A 21,250-nucleotide genomic window follows, 5' to 3' on the forward strand; every position below is an offset into this window, starting at 1 on the left:
ATAGTATTTTATTTTTAAATGTAGTAAATCTATGGTTCCTCACAGCAGGGTGTTCAGGTTGCAAGGCAGCAATATTTATTTGCTGATCAACTGGGCTTGTGGTGGAAATGACACACCACCAGCAGCTTGTTGACAACAAGGTGGGGGAATCGGACAAGTTGTTCTTCTATTGATTTGTACTCTGGCTTAATAGTGTTTTGAAGATTGTTCCTTGAAGTTCATATAAGAACGTAGTATTTTATTTTTAAATGTAGTAAATTTATGGTTTCTCACAGCCGGGTTTTCAGGTTGCAAGGCTGTAATATTTATTTGCTGATCAACTGCGCTTTTGGTGGAAATGACACACAACCAGCAGCTTGATAACCACAAGGAGGAGAATCGGACAAGTTGTTCTTCTATTGATATGTACTCTGGCTTTATAGTGTTTTAATGATCGTTCCTTGAAGGTCATATAAGAACGTAGTATTTTATTTTTAAATGTAGTAAATTATGGTTCCTCACAACAGGTGTTCAGGTTGCAAGACTGCAATATTTATTTGCTGATCAACTGGGCTCTTGGTGGAAATGACACACCACCAGCAGCTTGATGACCACAAGGGGGGAATCAGACAAGTTGATCTTCTATTGATATGTACTCTGGCTTTATAGTGTTTTAAAGATTGTTCCTTGAAGTTCATATAAGAACGTAGTATTTTATTTTTAAATGTAGTAAATCTATGGTTCCTCACAGCAGGGTGTTCAGGTTGCAATGCTGCAATATTTATTTGCTGATCAACTGGGCTTTTGGTAAAAATGACACACCACCAGCAGCTTGTGACCACAAGGGGGGGAATCGGACAAATTGTTCTTCTATTGATATGTACTCTGGCTTTATAGTGTTTTAAAGATTGTTCCTTTAAGTTCATATAAGAACGTAGTATTTTATATTTAAATGTAGTAAATCTATGGTTCCTCACAGCAGGGTGTTCAGGTTGCTAGGCTGCAATATATATTTGCTGATCAACTGGGCTTTTGATGGAAATGACACACCGCCAGCAGCTTGATGACGACATGGGGGGGAATTGGACAAGTTGTTCTTCTATTGATATGTACTCTGGCTTTATAGTGTTTTAAAGATTGTTCCTTGAAGTTCATATAAGAACGTAGTATTTTATTTTTAAATGTAGTAAATCTAGAGTTCCTCACAACAGGGTGTTCAGGTTGCAAGGCTGCAATATTTATTTGCTGATCAACTGGGCTTTTGGTGGAAATGAGACACCACCAGCAGCTTGATGACCACAAGGGGGGGAATCGGTCAAGTTGTTCTTCTATTGATATGTACTCTGGCTTTATAGTGTTTTAAAGATTGTTCCTTGAAGTTCATATAAGAACAAAGTATTTTATTTTTAAATGTAGTAAATCTATGGTTCCTCACAGCAGGGTGTTCAGGTTGCAAGGCTGATATATTTATTTGCTGATCAACTTGGCTTTTGATGGAAATGACACACCACAAGCAGCTTGATAACCACATGGGGGGGAATCGGACAAGGTGTTCTTCTATTGATATGTACTCTGGCTTTATAGTGTTTTAAAGATTGTTCCTTGAAGGTCATATAAGAACGTAGTATTTTATTTTTAAATGTAGTAACTTATGGTTCCTCACAGCAGGGTGTTCAGGTTGCAATGCTGCAATATTTATTTGCTGATCAACTGGGCTTTTGGTAAAAATGACACACCACCAGCAGCTTGTGACCACAAGGGGGGGAATCGGACAAGTTGTTCTTCTATTGATATGTACTCTGGCTTTATAGTGTTTTAAAGATTGTTCCTTTAAGTTCATATAAGAACGTAGTATTTTATATTTAAATGTAGTAAATCTATGGTTCCTCACAGCAGGGTGTTCAGGTTGCTAGGCTGCAATATATATTTGCTGATCAACTGGGCTTTTGATGGAAATGACACACCACCAGCAGCTTGATGACGACATGGGGGGGAATCGGACAAGTTGTTCTTCTATTGATATGTACTCTGGCTTTATAGTGTTTTAAAGATTGTTCCTTGAAGTTCATATAAGAACGTAGTATTTTATTTTTAAATGTAGTAAATCTAGAGTTCCTCACAACAGGGTGTTCAGGTTGCAAGGCTGCAATATTTATTTGCTGATCAACTGGGCTTTTGGTGGAAATGAGACACCACCAGCAGCTTGATGACCACAAGGGGGGGAATCGGTCAAGTTGTTCTTCTATTGATATGTACTCTGGCTTTATAGTGTTTTAAAGATTGTTCCTTGAAGTTCATATAAGAACAAAGTATTTTATTTTTAAATGTAGTAAATCTATGGTTCCTCACAGCAGGGTGTTCAGGTTGCAAGGCTGATATATTTATTTGCTGATCAACTTGGCTTTTGATGGAAATGACACACCACAAGCAGCTTGATAACCACATGGGGGGGAATCGGACAAGGTGTTCTTCTATTGATATGTACTCTGGCTTTATAATGTTTTAAAGATTGTTCCTTGAAGGTCATATAAGAACGTAGTATTTTATTTTTAAATGTAGTAACTTATGGTTCCTCACAGCAGGGTGTTCAGGTTGCAAGGCTGCAATATTTATTTGCTGATCAACTGGGCTTTTGGTAAAAATGACACACCACCAGCAGCTTGATGACCACAAGGGGGGGAATCGGACAAGTTGTTCTTCTATTGATATGTACTCTGGCTTTATAGTGTTTTAAAGATTGTTCCTTGAAGTTCATATAAGAACGTAGTATTTTATTTTTAAATGTAGTAAATCTATGGTTCCTCACAGCAGGGTGTTCAGGTTGCAAGGCTTCAATATTTATTTGCTGATCAACTGGGCTTTTGGTGGAAATGACTCAACAGCAGCAGCTTGATGACCACAAGGGGGGGAATCAGACAAGTTGTTCTTCTTTTGATATGTACTCTGGCTTTGTAGTGTTTTAAAGATTGTTCCTTGAAGTTCATATAAGAACGTAGTATTTTACTTTTAAATGTAGTAAATCTATGGTTCCTCACAGCAGGGTGTTCAGGTTGCAAGGCTCCAATATTTATTTGCTGATCCACTGGGCTTTTGGTGGAAATGACACACCACCAGCAGCTTGATGGCCACAAGGGGTGAAATCGGACAAGTTGTTCCTCTATTGATATGTACTCTGGCTTTATAGTGTTTAAAGATTGTTCCTTGATGTTCATATAAGAACGTAGTATTTTACTTTTAAATGTAGTATATCTATGGTTCCTCACAGCAGGGCGTTCAGGTTGCAAAGCTGCAATATTTATTTGCTGATCAACTGGGCTTTTGGTGGTAATGACACACCACAAGCAGCTTGATGACCACAACGGGGAAGGGGGGGAAACGGACAAGTTGTTCTTCTATTGATATGTACTCTGGCTTTATAGTGTATAAAGATTGTTCCTTAAAGTTCATATAAGAACATAGTATTTTATTTTTAAATGTAGTAAATCTATGGTTACTCACAGCAGGGTGTTCAAGTTGCATGGCTGCAATATTTATTTGCTGATCAACTGGGCTTTTGGTGGAAATGACACACCACCAGCAGCCTGATGACCACAAGGGGAAGAATCGGACAAGTTGTTCTTCTATTGATATGTACTCTGTCTTTATAGTGTTTTAAAGAGTGTACCTTGAAGTTCATATAAGAATGTAGTATTTTATTTTTAAATGTAGTAAATCTATGGTTCCTCACAGCAGGGTGTTCAGGTTGCAAGGCTGATATATTTATTTGCTGATCAACTTGGCTTTTGATGGAAATGACACACCACAAGCAGCTTGATAACCACATGGGGGGGAATCGGACAAGGTGTTCTTCTATTGATATGTACTCTGGCTTTATAGTGTTTTAAAGATTGTTCCTTGAAGGTCATATAAGAACGTAGTATTTTATTTTTAAATGTAGTAACTTATGGTTCCTCACAGCAGGGTGTTCAGGTTGCAAGGCTGTAATATTTATTTTCTGATCAACTGGGCTTTTGTTGGAATTGACACACCACCAGCAGCTTGATGACCACAAGGGGGGGAATCGGTCAAGTTGTTCTTCTATTGGTATGTACTCTGGCTTTATAGTGTTTTAAAGATTGTTCCTTGAAGTTCATATAAGAACGTAGTATTTTATTTTGAAATGTAGTAAATCTATGGTTCCTCAGAGCAGGGTGTTCAGGTTGCAAGGCTGCAATATTTATTTGCTGATCAACTGGGCTTTTGGTGGAAATGACACACCACAAGCAGCTTGTTGACCACAAGGGGTGGGGGGAATCGGACAAGTTGTTCTTCTATTGATATGTACTCTGGCTTTATAGTGTTTTGAAGATTGTTCCTTGAAGTTCATATAAGAACGTAGTATTTTATTTTTAAATGTAGTAAATCTATGGTTTCTCACAGCCGGGTTTTCAGGTTGCAAGGCTGTAATATTTATTTGCTGATCAACTGCGCTTTTGGTGGAAATGACACACCACAAGCAGCTTGATAACCACAAGGGGGAGAATCGGACAAGTTGTTCTTCTATTGATATGTACTCTGGCTTTATAGTGTTTTCAAGATTGTTCCTTGAAGTTCATATAAGAACGTAGTATTTTATTTTTAAATGTAGTAAATCTATGGTTCCTCACAGCAGGGTGTTCAGGTTGCAAGGCTTCAATATTTATTTGCTGATCAACTGGGCTTTTGGTGGAAATGACTCAACAGCAGCAGCTTGATGACCACAAGGGGAAGAATCGGACAAGTTGTTCTTCTATTGATATGTACTCTGTCCTTATAGTGTTTTAAAGAGTGTACCTTGAAGTTCATATAAGAATGTAGTATTTTATTTTTAAATGTAGTAAATCTATGGTTCCTCACAGCAGGGTGTTCAGGTTGCAAGGCTGATATATTTATTTGCTGATCAACTTGGCTTTTGATGGAAATGACACACCACAAGCAGCTTGATAACCACATGGGGGGGAATCGGACAAGGTGTTCTTCTATTGATATGTACTCTGGCTTTATAGTGTTTTAAAGATTGTTCCTTGAAGGTCATATAAGAACGTAGTATTTTATTTTTAAATGTAGTAACTTATGGTTCCTCACAGCAGGGTGTTCAGGTTGCAAGGCTGTAATATTTATTTTCTGATCAACTGGGCTTTTGTTGGAATTGACACACCACCAGCAGCTTGATGACCACAAGGGGGGGAATCGGTCAAGTTGTTCTTCTATTGGTATGTACTCTGGCTTTATAGTGTTTTAAAGATTGTTCCTTGAAGTTCATATAAGAACGTAGTATTTTATTTTGAAATGTAGTAAATCTATGGTTCCTCAGAGCAGGGTGTTCAGGTTGCAAGGCTGCAATATTTATTTGCTGATCAACTGGGCTTTTGGTGGAAATGACACACCACCAGCAGCTTGTTGACCACAAGGGGTGGGGGGAATCGGACAAGTTGTTCTTCTATTGATATGTACTCTGGCTTTATAGTGTTTTGAAGATTGTTCCTTGAAGTTCATATAAGAACGTAGTATTTTATTTTTAAATGTAAAAAATCTATGGTTTCTCACAGCCGGGTTTTCAGGTTGCAAGGCTGTAATATTTATTTGCTGATCAACTGCGCTTTTGGTGGAAATGACACACCACAAGCAGCTTGATAACCACAAGGGGGAGAATCGGACAAGTTGTTCTTCTATTGATATGTACTCTGGCTTTATAGTGTTTTCAAGATTGTTCCTTGAAGTTCATATAAGAACGTAGTATTTTATTTTTAAATGAAGTAAATCAATGGTTCTTCACAACAGGGTGTTCAGGTTGCAAGGATGTAATATTTATTTGCTGATCAACTGGGCTTTTGGTGGAAATGACACACCACAAGCAGCTTGATGACCACATGGGTGGGAATCGGACAAGTTGTTCTTCTATTGATATGTACTCTGGCTTTATAGTGTTTTGAAGATTGTTCCTTGAAGGTCATATAAGAACGTAGTATTTTATTTTTAAATGTAGTAAATTATGGTTCCTCACAGCAGGGTGTTCAGGTTGCAAGGCTGCAATATTTATTTGCTGATCAACTGGGCTTTTGGTAAAAATGACACACCACCAGCAGCTTGATGACCACAAGGGGGGGAATCGGACAAGTTGTTCCTCTATTGATATGTACTCTGGCTTTATAGTGTTTTAAAGATTGTTCCTTTAAGTTCATATAAGAACGTAGTATTTTATTTTTAAATGTAGTAAATCTATGGTTCCTCACAGCAGGGTGTTCAGGTTGCTAGGCTGCAATATATATTTGCTGATCAACTGGGCTTTTGATGGAAATGACACACCAAAAGCAGCTTGGTGACCACATGGGGGGGAATCGGACAAGTTGTTCTTCTATTGATATGTACTCTGGCTTTATAGTGTTTTAAAGATTGTTCCTTTAAGTTCATATAAGAACGTTGTATTTTATTTTTAAATGTAGTAAATCTATAGTTCCACACAACAGGGTGTTCAGGTTGCAAGGCTGATATATTTATTTGCTGATCAACTGGGCTTTTGGTGGAAATGACACACCAGCAGCAGCTTGATGACCACAAGGGGGGGAATCGGTCAAGTTGTTCTTCTATTGATATGTACTCTGGCTTTATAGTGTTTTAAATATTGTTCCTTGAAGTTCATATAAGAACGTAGTATTTTATTTTTAAATGTAGTAAATCTATGGTTCCTCACAGCAGGGTGTTCAGGTTGCAAGGCTGATATATTTATTTGCTGATCAACTGGGCTTTTGGTGGAAATGACACACCACCAGCAGCTTGATGACCACAAGGGGGGGAATCGGTCAAGTTGTTCTTCTATTGATATGTACTCTGGCTTTATAGTGTTTTAAATATTGTTCCTTGAAGTTCATATAAGAACAAAGTATTTTATTTTTAAATGTAGTAAATCTATGGTTCCTCACAGCAGGGTGTTCAGGTTGCAAGGCTGATATATTTATTTGCTGATCAACTGGGCTTTTGATGGAAATGACACACCACAAGCAGCTTGATGACCACATGGGGGGGAATCGGACAAGTTGTTCTTCTATTGATATGTACTCTGGCTTTATAGTGTTTTAAAGATTGTTCCTTGAAGGTCATATAAGAACGTAGTATTTTATTTTTTAATGTAGTAATTTATGGTTCCTCACAGCAGGGTGTTCAGGTTGCAAGGCTGCAATATTTATTTGCTGATCAACTGGGCTTTTGGTAAAAATGACACACCACCAGCAGCTTGATGACCACAAGGGGGGGAATCGGACAAGTTGTTCTTCTATTGATATGTACTCTGGCTTTATAGTGTTTTAAAGATTGTTCCTTTAAGTTCATATAAGAACGTAGTATTTTATTTTTAAATGTAGTAAATCTATGGTTCCTCACAGCAGGGTGTTCAGGTTGCTAGGCTGCAATATTTATTTGATGATCAACTGGGCTTTTGATGGAAATGACACACCAGCAGCAGCTTGATGACCACATGGGGGGGAATCGGACAAGATGTTCTTCTATTGATATGTACTCTGGCTTTATAGTGTTTTAAAGATTGTTCCTTGAAGTTCATATAAGAACGTTGTATTTTATTTTTAAATGTAGTAAATCTATAGTTCCACACAACAGGGTGTTCAGGTTGCAAGGCTGCAATATTTATTTGCTGATCAACTGGGCTTTTGGTGGAAATGACACACCACCAGCAGCTTGATGACCACAAGGGGGGGAATCGGTCAAGTTGTTCTTCTATTGATATGTACTCTGGCTTTATAGTGTTTTAAAGATTGTTCCTTGAAGTTCATATAAGAACAAAGTATTTTATTTTTAAATGAAGTTAATCTATGGTTCCTCACAGCAGCATGTTCAGGTTGCAAGGCTGCAATATTTATTTGCTGATCAACTGGGATTTTGGTGGAAATGACACACCACCAGCAGCTTGATGACCACAAGGGGGGGAATCGGACAAGTTGTTCTTCTATTGATATGTACTCTGGCTTTATAGTGTTTTAAAGATTGTTCCTTGAAGTTCATATAAGAACGTAGTATTTTATTTTTAAATGTAGTAAATCTATGGTTCCTCACAGCAGGGTGTTCAGGTTGCAAGGCTTCAATATTTATTTGCTGATCAACTGGGCTTTTGGTGGAAATGACTCAACAGCAGCAGCTTGATGACCACAAGGGGGGGAATCAGACAAGTTGTTCTTCTTTTGATATGTACTCTCGCTTTGTAGTGTTTTAAAGATTGTTCCTTGAAGTTCATATAAGAACGTAGTATTTTACTTTTAAATGTAGTAAATCTATGGTTCCTCACAGCAGGGTGTTCAGGTTGCAAGGCTCCAATATTTATTTGCTGATCCACTGGGCTTTTGGTGGAAATGACACACCACCAGCAGCTTGATGGCCACAAGGGGTGAAATCGGACAAGTTGTTCTTCTATTGATATGTACTCTGTCTTTATAGTGTTTTAAAGAGTGTACATTGAAGTTCATATAAGAATGTAGTATTTTATTTTTAAATGTAGTAAATCTATAGTTCCTCACAGCAGGGTGTTCAGGTTGCAAGGCTGCAATATTTATTTGCTGATCAACTGGGCTTTTGGTGGAAATGACACACCACCAGCAGCTTGATGACCACAAGGGGGAAGGGGGGGAAACGGACAAGTTGTTCTTCTATTGATATGTACTCTGGCTTTATAGTGTTTTAAAGATTGTTCCTTTAAGTTCATATAAGTATGTAGTATTTTATTTTTAAATGTAGTAAATCTATGGTTCCTCACAGCAGGGTGTTCAGGTTGCAAGGCTGCAATATTTGTTTGCTGATCAACTGGGCTTTTGGTGGAAAAGACACACCACCAGCAGCTTGATGACCACAAGGGGGGGATTCGGACAAGTTGTTCTTCTATTGATATGTACTCTGGCTTTATAGTGTTTTTAAGATTGTTCCTTGAAGTTCATATAAGAACGTAGTATTTTATTTTTAAATGTAGTAAATCTATGGTTCCTCACAGCAGGGTGTTCAGGCTGCAAGGCTGCAATATTTATTTGCTGATCAACTGGGCTTTTGGTGGAAATGACACACCACCAGCAGCATGATGACCACAAGGGGGGGAATAGGACAAGTTGTTCTTTTATTGATGTGTACTCTGGCTTTATAGTGTTTTAAAGATTGTTCCTTGAAGTTCATATAACAACGTTGTATTTTATTTTTAAATGTAGTAAATCTATGGTTCCTCACAGCAGGGTGTTCAGGTTGCAAGGCTGATATATTTATTTGCCGATCAACTGGGCTTTTGATGGAAATGACACACCACAAGCAGCTTGATGACCACATGGCGGGGAATCGGACAAGTTGTTCTTCTATTGATATGTACTCTGGCTTTATAGTGTTTTAAAGATTGTTCCTTGAAGGTCAAATAAGAAAGTAGTATTTTATTTTTAAATGTAGTAATTTATGGTTCCTCACAGCAGGGTGTTCAGGTTGCAAGGCTGCAATATTTATTTGCTGATCAACTGGGCTTTTGGTAAAAATGACACACCACCAGCAGCTTGATGACCACAAGGGGGGGAATCGGACAAGTTGTTCTTCTATTGATATGTACTCTGGCTTTATAGTGTTTTAAAGATTGTTCCTTTAAGTTCATATAAGAACGTAGTATTTTATTTTTAAATGTAGTGAATCTATGGTTCCTCACAGCAGGGTGTTCAGGTTGCTAGGCTGCAATATTTATTTGCTGATCAACTGGGCATTTGATGGAAATGACACACCAGCAGCAGCTTGATGACCACATGGGGGGGGGGGGGGGGGGAATCGGACAAGATGTTCTTCTATTGATATGTACTCTGGCTTTATAGTGTTTTAAAGATTGTTCCTTGAAGTTCATATAAGAACGTAGTATTTTATTTTTAAATGTAGTAAATCTATAGTTCCTCACAACAGGGTGTTCAGGTTGCAAGGCTGCAATATTTATTTGCTGATCAACTGGGCTTTTGGTGGAAATGACACACCACAAGCAGCTTGATGACCACAAGGGGGGGAATCTGTCAAGTTGTTCTTCTATTGATATGTACTCTGGTTTTATAGTGTTTTAAAGATTGTTCCTTGAAGTTCATATAAGAACAAAGTATTTTATTTTTAAATGTAGTAAATCTATGGTTCCTCACAGCAGGGTGTTCAGGTTGCAAGGCTGCAATATTTATTTGCTGATCAGCTGGGATTTTGGTGGAAGTGACACACCACCAGCAGCTTGATGACCACAAGGGGGGGAATCGGACAAGTTGTTCTTCTATTGATATGTACTCTGGCTTTATAGTGTTTTAAAGATTGTTCCTTGAAGTTCATATAAAAACGTAGTATTTTATTTTTAAATGTAGTAAATCTATGGTTCTTCACAGGAGGGTGTTCAGGTTGCAAGGCTTCAATATTTATTTGCTGATCAACTGGGCTTTTGGTGGAAATGACTCAACAGCAGCAGCTTGATGACCACAAGGGGGGGAATCAGACAAGTTGTTCTTCTTTTGATATGTACTCTGGCTTTGTAGTGTTTTAAAGATTGTTCCTTGAAGTTCATATAAGAACGTAGTATTTTACTTTTAAATGTAGTAAATCTATGGTTCCTCACAGCAGGGTGTTAAAGTTGCAAGGCTCCAATATTTATTTGCTGATCCACAGGGCTTTTGGTGGAAATGACACACCACCAGCAGCTTGATGGCCACAAGGGGTGAAATCGGACAAGTTGTTCTTCTATTGATATGTACTCTGGCTTTATAGTGTTTTAAAGATTGTGCCTTGATGTTCATATAAGAACGTAGTATTTTACTTTTAAATGTAGTATATCTATGGTTCCTCACAACAGGGCGTTCAGGTTTCAAAGCTGCAATATTTATTTGCTGGTCAACTGGGCTTTTGGTGGAAATGACACACCACCAGCAGCTTGATGGCCAGAAGGGGGAAGGGGGGGAATCGGACAAGTTGTTCTTCTATTGATATGTACTCTGGCTTTACAGTGTTTTAAAGATTGTTCCTTAAAGGTCATATAAGAACGTAGTATTTTATTTTTAAATGTAGTAAATCTATGGTTCCTCACAGCAGGGTGTTCAGGTTGCATGGCAGCAATATTTATTTGCTGATCAACTGGGCTTTTTGTGGAAATGACACACCACCAGCAGCTTGATGACCACAAGGGGGGGGAATCGGACAAGTTGTTCTTCTATTGTTATGTACTCTGACTTTATAATGTTTTAAAGATTGTTCCTCGAAGTTCATATAGGAACGTAGTATTTTATTTTTAAATGTAGTAAATCTATGGTTCCTCACAGCAGGGTGTTCAGGTTGCAAGGCTGCAATATTTATTTGCTGATCAACTGGGCTTTTGGTGGAAATGACACACCACCAGCAGCTTGTTGACCACAAGGGGGAAGGGGGGGAATCGGACAAGTTGTTCTTCTATTGATATGTACTCTGGCTTTATAGTGTTTTAAAGATTGTTCCTTGAAGTTCATATAAGAACGTATTATTTTATTTTTAAATGTAGTAAATCCATGGTTCCTCACAGCAGGGTGTTCAAGTTGCATTTCTGCATTATTTATTTGCTGATCAACTAGGCTTTTGGTGGAAATGACACACCACCAGCAGCTTGATGACCACAAGTGGGGGAATCGGTCAAGTTGTTCTTCTATTGATATGTACTCTAGCTTTATAGTGTTTTAAAGATTGTTCCTTGAAGTTCATATAAGAACAAAGTATTTTATTTTTAAATGTAGTAAATCTATGGTTCCTCACAGCAGGGTGTTCAGGTTGCAAGGCTGCAATATTTATTTGCTGATCAACTGGGATTTTGGTGGAAATGACACACCACCAGCAGCTTGATGACCACAAGGGGGGGAATCGGACAAGTTGTTCTTCTATTGATATATACTCTGGCTTTATAGTGTTTTAAAGATTGTTCCTTGAAGTTCATATAAGAACGTAGTATTTTATTTTTAAGTGTAGTAAATCTATGGTTCCTCACAGCAGGGTGTTCAGGTTGCAAGGCTTCAATATTTATTTGCTGATCAACTGGGCTTTTGGTGGAAACGACTCAACAGCAGAAGCTTGATGACCACAAGGGGGGGAATCATACAAGTTGTTCTTCTTTTGATATGTACTCTGGCTTTGTAGTGTTTTAAAGATTGTTACTTGAAGTCCATATAAGAACGTAGTATTTTACTTTTAAATGTAGTAAATCTATGGTTCCTCACAGCAGGGTGTTCAGGTTGCAAGTCTCCAATATTCATTTGCTGATCCACTGGGCTTTTGGTGGAAATGACACACCACCAGCAGCTTGATGGCCACAAGGTGTGAAATCGGACAAGTTTTTCTTCTATTGATATGTACTCTGGCTTTATAGTGTTTTAAAGATTGTTCCTTGATGTTCATATAAGAACATAGTATTTTACTTTTAAATGTAGTATATCCATGGTTCCTCACAGCAGGGTGTTCAGGTTGCAAGGCTGCAATATTTATTTGCTGATCAACTGGGCTTTTGGTGGAAATGACACACCACAAGCAGCTTGATGACCACAACGGGGAAGGGGGGGAAACGGACAAGTTGTTCTTCTATTGATACGTACTCTGGCATTATAGTGTTTTAAAGATTGTTCCTTAAAGTTCATATAAGAACATAGTATTTTATTTTTAAATGTAGTAAATCTATGGTTCCTCACAGCAGGGTGTTCAGGTTGCAGGGCTGCAATATTTATTTGCTGATCAACTGGGCTTTTGTTGGAAATGACACACCACGAGCAGCTTGATGACCACAAGGGGGGGGAATCGGACAAGTTGTTCTTCTATTGTTATGTACTCTGACTTTATAATGTTTTAAAGATTGTTCCTCGAAGTTCATATAAGAACGTAGTATTTTATTTTTAAATGTAGTAAATCTATGGTTCCTTACAGCAGGGTGTTCAGGTTGCAAGGCTGCAATATTTATTTGCTGATCAACTGGGCTTTTGGTGGAAATGACACACCACCAGCAGCTTGATGACCACAAGGGGGAAGGGGGGGAATCGGACAAGTTGTTCTTCTATTGATACGTACTCTGGCATTATAGTGTTTTAAAGATTGTTCCGTAAAGTTCATATAAGAACATAGTATTTTATTTTTAAATGTAGTAAATCTATGGTTCCTCACAGCAGGGTGTTCAAGTTGCATGGCTGCAATATTTATTTGCTGATCAACTGGGCTTTTGGTGGAAATGACACACCACCAGCAGCTTGATGACCACAAGGGGGGGGGGGGGGGGGGGGAATCGGACAAGTTGTTCTTCTATTGTTATGTACTCTGACTTTATAATGTTTTAAATATTGTTCCTCGAAGGTCATATAAGAACGTAGTATTTTATTTTTAAATGTAGTAAATCTAAGGTTCGTTACAGCAGGGTGTTCAGGTTGCAAGGCCGCAATATTTATTTGCTGATCAACTGGGCTTTTGGTGGAAATGACACACCACCAGCAGCTTGATGACCACTAGGGGGAAGGGGGGGAATCGGACAAGTTGTTCTTCTATTGATATGTACTCTGGCTTTATAGTGTTTTAAAGATTGTTCCTTGAAGTTCATATAAGAACGTAGTATTTTATTTTTAAATGTAGTAAATCTATGGTTCCTCACAGCAGGGTGTTCAAGTTGCATGGCTGCAATATTTATTTGCTGATCAACTGGGCTTTTGGTTTAAATGACACACCACGAGCAGCTTGATGACCACAAGGGGGGGAATCGGACAAGTTGATCTTCTATTGATATGTACTCTGTCTTTATAGTGTTTTAAAGAGTGTACCTTGAAGTTCATATAAGAATGTAGTATTTTATTTTTAAATGTAGTAAATCTATGGTTCCTCACAGCAGGGTGTTCAGGTTGCAAGGCTGCAATATTTATTTGCTGATCAACTGGGCTTTTTGTGGAAATGTTACACCACCAGCAGCTTGATGACCAAAAGGGGGAAGGGGGGGGGGGAAACGGACAAGTTGTTCTTCTATTGATATGTACTCTGGCTTTATAGTGTTTTAAAGATTGTTCCTTTAAGTTCATATAAGTACGTAGTATTTTATTTTTAAATGTAGTAAATCTATGGGTCCTCACAGCAGGGTGTTCAGTTTGCAAGGCTGCAATATTTATTTGCTGATCAACTGGGATTTTGGTGGAAATGACACACCACCAGCAGCTTGATGACCACAAGGGGGGGAATCGGACAAGTTGTTCTTCTATTGATATGTACTCTGGCTTTATAGTGTTTTAAAGATTGTTCCTTGAAGTTCATATAAGAACGTAGTATTTTATTTTTAAATGTAGTAAATCTATGGTTCCTCACAGCAGGGTGTTCAAGTTGCATGGCTGCAATATTTATTTGCTGATCAACTGGGCTTTTGGTGGAAATGACACACCACCAGCAGCTTGATGACCACAAGGGGGGGAATCGGACAAGTTGTTCTTCTATTGATATGTACTCTGGCTTTATAGTGTTTTAAAGATTGTTCCTTGAAGTTCATATAAGAACGTAGTATTTTATTTTTAAATGTAGTAAATCTATGGTTCCTCACAGCAGGGTGTTCAGGTTGCAAGGCTTCAATACTTATTTGCTGATCAACTGCGCTTTTGGTGGAAATGACTCAACAGCAGCAGCTTGATGACCACAAGGGGGGGAATCAGACAAGTTGTTCTTCTTTTGATATGTACCCTGGCTTTGTAGTGTTTTAAAGATTGTTCGTTGAAGTTCATATAAGAACGTAGTATTTTACTTTTAAAAGTAGTAAATCTATGGTTCCTCACAGCAGGGTGTTCAGGTTGCAAGGCTCCAATATTTATTTGCTGATCCACTGGGCTTTTGGTGGAAATGACACACCACCAGCAGCTTGATGGCCACAAGAGGTGAAATCGGACAAGTTGTTCTTCTATTGATATGTACTCTGGCTTTATAGTGTTTTAAAGATTGTTCCTTGATGTTCATATAAGAACGTAGTATTTTACTTTTAAATGTAGTATATCTATGGTTCCTCACAGCAGGGCGTTCAGGTTGCAAAGCTGCAATATTTATTTGCTGATTAACTGGGCTTTTGGTGGTAATGACACACCACAAGCAGCTTGATGACCACAACAGGGAAGCGGGGGAAACGGACAAGTTGTTCTTCTATTGATACGTACTCTGGCATTATAGTGTTTTAAAGATTGTTCCTTAAAGTTCATATAAGAACATAGTATTTTATTTTTAAATGTAGTAAATCTATGGTTCCTCACAGCAGGGTGTTCAGGTTGCAAGGCTGCAATATTTATTTGCTGATCAACTGGGCTTTTGGTGGAAATGACACACCACAAGCAGCTTGATGACCACAAGGGGGGGGAATCGGACAAGTTGTTCTTCTATTGTTATGTACTCTGACTTTATAATGTTTTAAAGATTGTTCCTCGAAGTTCATATAAGAACGTAGTATTTTATTTTTAAATGTAGTAAATCTATGGTTCCTTACAGCAGGGTGGTCAGGTTGCAAGGCTGCAATATTTATTTGCTGATCAACTGGGCATTTGGTGGAATTGACACACCACCAGCAGCTTGATGACCACAAGGGGGGGAATCGGTCAAGTTGTTCTTCTATTGATATGTACTCTGGCTTTATAGTGTTTTAAAGATTGTTCCTTGAAGTTCATATAAGAACAAAGTATTTTATTTTTAAATGTAGTAAATCTATGGTTCCTCACAGCAGGGCGTTCAGGTTGCAAGGATGCAATATTTATTTGCTGATCAACTGGGATTTTGGTGGAAATGACACACCACCAGCAGCTTGATGACCAAAAGGGGGGGAATCAGACAAGTTGTTCTTCTTTTGATATGTACACTGGCTTTGTAGTGTTTTAAAGATTGTTCCTTGAAGTTGATATGAGAACGTAGTATTTTACTTTTAAATGTAGTAAATCTATGGTTCCTCACAGCAGGGTGTTCAGGTTGCAAGGCTCCAATATTTATTTGCTGATCCACTGGGCTTTTGGTGGAAATGACACACCACCAGCAGCTTGATGGCCACTAGGGGTGAAATCGGACAAGTTGTTCTTCTATTGATATGTACTCTGGCTTTATAGTGTTTTAAAGATTGTTCCTTGATGTTCATATAAGAACGTAGTATTTTACTTTTAAATGTAGTATATCTATGGTTCCTCACAGCAGGGCGTTCAGGTTGCAAAGCTGCAATATTTATTTGCTGATCAACTGGGCTTTTGGTGGTAATGACACACCACAAGCAGCTTGATGACCACAACGGGGAAGGGGGGGAAACGGACAAGTTGTTCTTCTATTGATACGTACTCTGGCATTATAGTGTTTTAAAGATTGTTCCTTGAAGTTCATATAAGAACGTAGTATTTTATTTTTAAATGTAGTAAATCTATGGTTCCTCACAGCAGGGCGTTCAGGTTGCAAAGCTGCAATATTTATTTGCTGATCAACTGGGCTTTTGGTGGTAATGACACACCACAAGCAGCTTGATGACCACAACGGGGAAGGGGGGGAAACGGACAAGTTGTTCTTCTATTGATACGTACTCTGGCATTATAGTGTTTTAAAGATTGTTCCTTGAAGTTCATATAAGAACGTAGTATTTTATTTTTAAATGTAGTAAATCTATGGGTCCTCACAGCAGGGTGTTCAGGTTGCAAGGCTGCAATATTTATTTGCTGATCAACTGGGCTTTTTGTGGAAATGTTACACCACCAGCAGCTTGATGACCAAAAGGGGGAAGGGGGGGGGGGGGAAACGGACAAGTTGTTCTTCTATTGATATGTACTCTGGCTTTATAGTGTTTTAAAGATTGTTCCTTTAAGTTCATATAAGTACGTAGTATTTTATTTTTAAATGTAGTAAATCTATGGGTCCTCACAGCAGGGTGTTCAGTTTGCAAGGCTGCAATATTTATTTGCTGATCAACTGGGATTTTGGTGGAAATGACACACCACCAGCAGCTTGATGACCACAAGGGGGGGAATCGGACAAGTTGTTCTTCTATTGATATGTACTCTGGCTTTATAGTGTTTTAAAGATTGTTCCTTGAAGTTCATATAAGAACGTAGTATTTTATTTTTAAATGTAGTAAATCTATGGTTCCTCACAGCAGGGTGTTCAAGTTGCATGGCTGCAATATTTATTTGCTGATCAACTGGGCTTTTGGTGGAAATGACACACCACCAGCAGCTTGATGACCACAAGGGGGGGAATCGGACAAGTTGTTCTTCTATTGATATGTACTCTGGCTTTATAGTGTTTTAAAGATTGTTCCTTGAAGTTCATATAAGAACGTAGTATTTTATTTTTAAATGTAGTAAATCTATGGTTCCTCACAGCAGGGTGTTCAGGTTGCAAGGCTTCAATACTTATTTGCTGATCAACTGCGCTTTTGGTGGAAATGACTCAACAGCAGCAGCTTGATGACCACAAGGGGGGGAATCAGACAAGTTGTTCTTCTTTTGATATGTACCCTGGCTTTGTAGTGTTTTAAAGATTGTTCGTTGAAGTTCATATAAGAACGTAGTATTTTACTTTTAAAAGTAGTAAATCTATGGTTCCTCACAGCAGGGTGTTCAGGTTGCAAGGCTCCAATATTTATTTGCTGATCCACTGGGCTTTTGGTGGAAATGACACACCACCAGCAGCTTGATGGCCACAAGAGGTGAAATCGGACAAGTTGTTCTTCTATTGATATGTACTCTGGCTTTATAGTGTTTTAAAGATTGTTCCTTGATGTTCATATAAGAACGTAGTATTTTACTTTTAAATGTAGTATATCTATGGTTCCTCACAGCAGGGCGTTCAGGTTGCAAAGCTGCAATATTTATTTGCTGATTAACTGGGCTTTTGGTGGTAATGACACACCACAAGCAGCTTGATGACCACAACAGGGAAGCGGGGGAAACGGACAAGTTGTTCTTCTATTGATACGTACTCTGGCATTATAGTGTTTTAAAGATTGTTCCTTAAAGTTCATATAAGAACATAGTATTTTATTTTTAAATGTAGTAAATCTATGGTTCCTCACAGCAGGGTGTTCAGGTTGCAAGGCTGCAATATTTATTTGCTGATCAACTGGGCTTTTGGTGGAAATGACACACCACAAGCAGCTTGATGACCACAAGGGGGGGGAATCGGACAAGTTGTTCTTCTATTGTTATGTACTCTGACTTTATAATGTTTTAAAGATTGTTCCTCGAAGTTCATATAAGAACGTAGTATTTTATTTTTAAATGTAGTAAATCTATGGTTCCTTACAGCAGGGTGGTCAGGTTGCAAGGCTGCAATATTTATTTGCTGATCAACTGGGCATTTGGTGGAATTGACACACCACCAGCAGCTTGATGACCACAAGGGGGGGAATCGGTCAAGTTGTTCTTCTATTGATATGTACTCTGGCTTTATAGTGTTTTAAAGATTGTTCCTTGAAGTTCATATAAGAACAAAGTATTTTATTTTTAAATGTAGTAAATCTATGGTTCCTCACAGCAGGGCGTTCAGGTTGCAAGGATGCAATATTTATTTGCTGATCAACTGGGATTTTGGTGGAAATGACACACCACCAGCAGCTTGATGACCAAAAGGGGGGGAATCAGACAAGTTGTTCTTCTTTTGATATGTACACTGGCTTTGTAGTGTTTTAAAGATTGTTCCTTGAAGTTGATATGAGAACGTAGTATTTTACTTTTAAATGTAGTAAATCTATGGTTCCTCACAGCAGGGTGTTCAGGTTGCAAGGCTCCAATATTTATTTGCTGATCCACTGGGCTTTTGGTGGAAATGACACACCACCAGCAGCTTGATGGCCACAAGGGGTGAAATCGGACAAGTTGTTCTTCTATTGATATGTACTCTGGCTTTATAGTGTTTTAAAGATTGTTCCTTGATGTTCATATAAGAACGTAGTATTTTACTTTTAAATGTAGTATATCTATGGTTCCTCACAGCAGGGCGTTCAGGTTGCAAAGCTGCAATATTTATTTGCTGATCAACTGGGCTTTTGGTGGTAATGACACACCACAAGCAGCTTGATGACCACAACGGGGAAGGGGGGGAAACGGACAAGTTGTTCTTCTATTGATACGTACTCTGGCATTATAGTGTTTTAAAGATTGTTCCTTGAAGTTCATATAAGAACGTAGTATTTTATTTTTAAATGTAGTAAATCTATGGTTCCTCACAGCAGGGTGTTCAGGTTGCAAGGCTGCAATATTTATTTGCTGATCAACTGGGCTTTTGGTGGAAATGACACACCACCAGCAGCTTGATGACCACAAGGGGGGGGAATCAGACAAGTTGTTCTTCTATTGTTATGTACTCTGACTTTATAATGTTTTAAAGATTGTTCCTCGAAGTTCATATAAGAACGTAGTATTTTATTTTTAAATGTAGTAAATCTATGGTTCGTTACAGCAGGGTGTTCAGGTTGCAAGGCTGCAATATTTATTTGCTGATCAACTGGGCTTTTGGTGGAAATGACACACCACCAGCAGCTTGATGACCACAAGGGGGAAGGGGGGGAATTGGATAAGTTGTTCTTCTATTGATATGTACTCTGTCTTTATAGTGTTTTAAAGATTGTTCCTTGAAGTTCATATAAGAACGTAGTATTTTATTTTTAAATGTAGTAAATCTATGGTTCCTCACAGCAGGGTGTTCAAGTTGCATGGCTGCAATATTTATTTGCTGATCAACTGGGCTTTTGGTTTAAATGACACACCACGAGCAGCTTGATGACCACAAGGGGGGGAATCGGACAAGTTGTTCTTCTATTGATATGTACTCTGTCTTTATAGTGTTTTAAAGAGTGTACCTTGAAGTCATATAAGAATGTAGTATTTTATTTTTAAATGTAGTAAATCTATGGTTCCTCAAAGCAGGGTGTTCAGGTTGCAAGGCTGCAATATTTATTTGCTGATCAACTGGGCTTTTGGTGGAAATGACACACCACCAGCAGCTTGATGACCACAAGGGGGAAGGGGGGGGGAAACGGACAAGTTGTTCTTCTATTGATATGTACTCTGGCTTTATAGTGTTTTAAAGATTGTTCCTTTAAGTTCATATAAGTACGTAGTATTTTATTTTTAAATGTAGTAAATCTATGGTTTCTCACAGCAGGGTGTTCAGGTTGCAAGGCTGCAATATTTATTTGCTGATCAACTGGGCTTTTGGTGGAAATGACACACCACCAGCAGCTTGATGACCACAAGGGGGGGAATCGGACAAGTTGTTCTTCTATTGATATGTACTCTGGTTTTATAGTGTTTTAAAGATTGTTCCTTGAAGTTCATATAACAACGTAGTATTTTATTTTTAAATGTAGTAAATCTATGGTTCCTCACAGCAGGGTGTTCAAGTTGCATGGCTGCAATATTTACTTGCTGATCAACTGGGCTTTTGGTGGAAATGTCACACCACCAGCAGCTTGATGACCACAAGGGGGGGAATCGGACAAGCTGTTCTTCTATTGATATGTACTCTGGCTTTATAGTGTTTTAAAGATTGTTCCTTGAAGTTCATATAAGAACGTAGTATTTTATTTTTAAATGTAGTAAATCTATGGTTCCTCACTGCACGGTGTTCAGGTTGTAAGGCTGCAATATTTATTTGTTGATCAACTGGGCTTTTGGTGGAAATGACTCAACAGCAGCAGCTTGATAACCACAAGGGGGGGAATCAGACAAGTTGTTCTTCTTTTGATATGTACTCTGGCTTTGTAGTGTTTTAAAGATTGTTCCTTGAAGTTCATATAAGAACGTAGTATTTTACTTTTAAATGTAGTAAATCTATGGTTCCTCACAGCAGGGTGTTCAGGTTGCAAGGCTCCAATATTTATTTGCTGATCCACAGGGCTTTTGGTGGAAATGACACACCACCAGCAGCTTGATGGCCACAAGGGGTGAAATCGGACAAGTTGTTCTTCTATTGATATGTACTCTGGCTTTATAGTGTTTTAAAGATTGTTCCTTGATGTTCATATAAGAACGTAGTATTTTACTTTTAAATGTAGTATATCTATGGTTCCTCACAGCAGGGCGTTCAGGTTGCAAAGCTGCAATATTTATTTGCAGATCAACTGGGCTTTTGGTGGAAATGACACACCACCAGCAGCTTGATGACCACAAGGGGGAAGGGGGGGAATCGGACAAGTTGTTCTTCTATTGATATGTACTCTGGCTTTATAGTGTTTTAAAGGTTGTTACTTAAAGTTCATATAAGAACATAGTATTTTATTTTTAAATGTAGTAAA

This window comes from Schistocerca gregaria, chromosome 10 (assembly GCF_023897955.1).
Source record: "Schistocerca gregaria isolate iqSchGreg1 chromosome 10, iqSchGreg1.2, whole genome shotgun sequence".
In the NCBI taxonomy this organism is placed as follows: domain Eukaryota; kingdom Metazoa; phylum Arthropoda; class Insecta; order Orthoptera; family Acrididae; genus Schistocerca; species Schistocerca gregaria.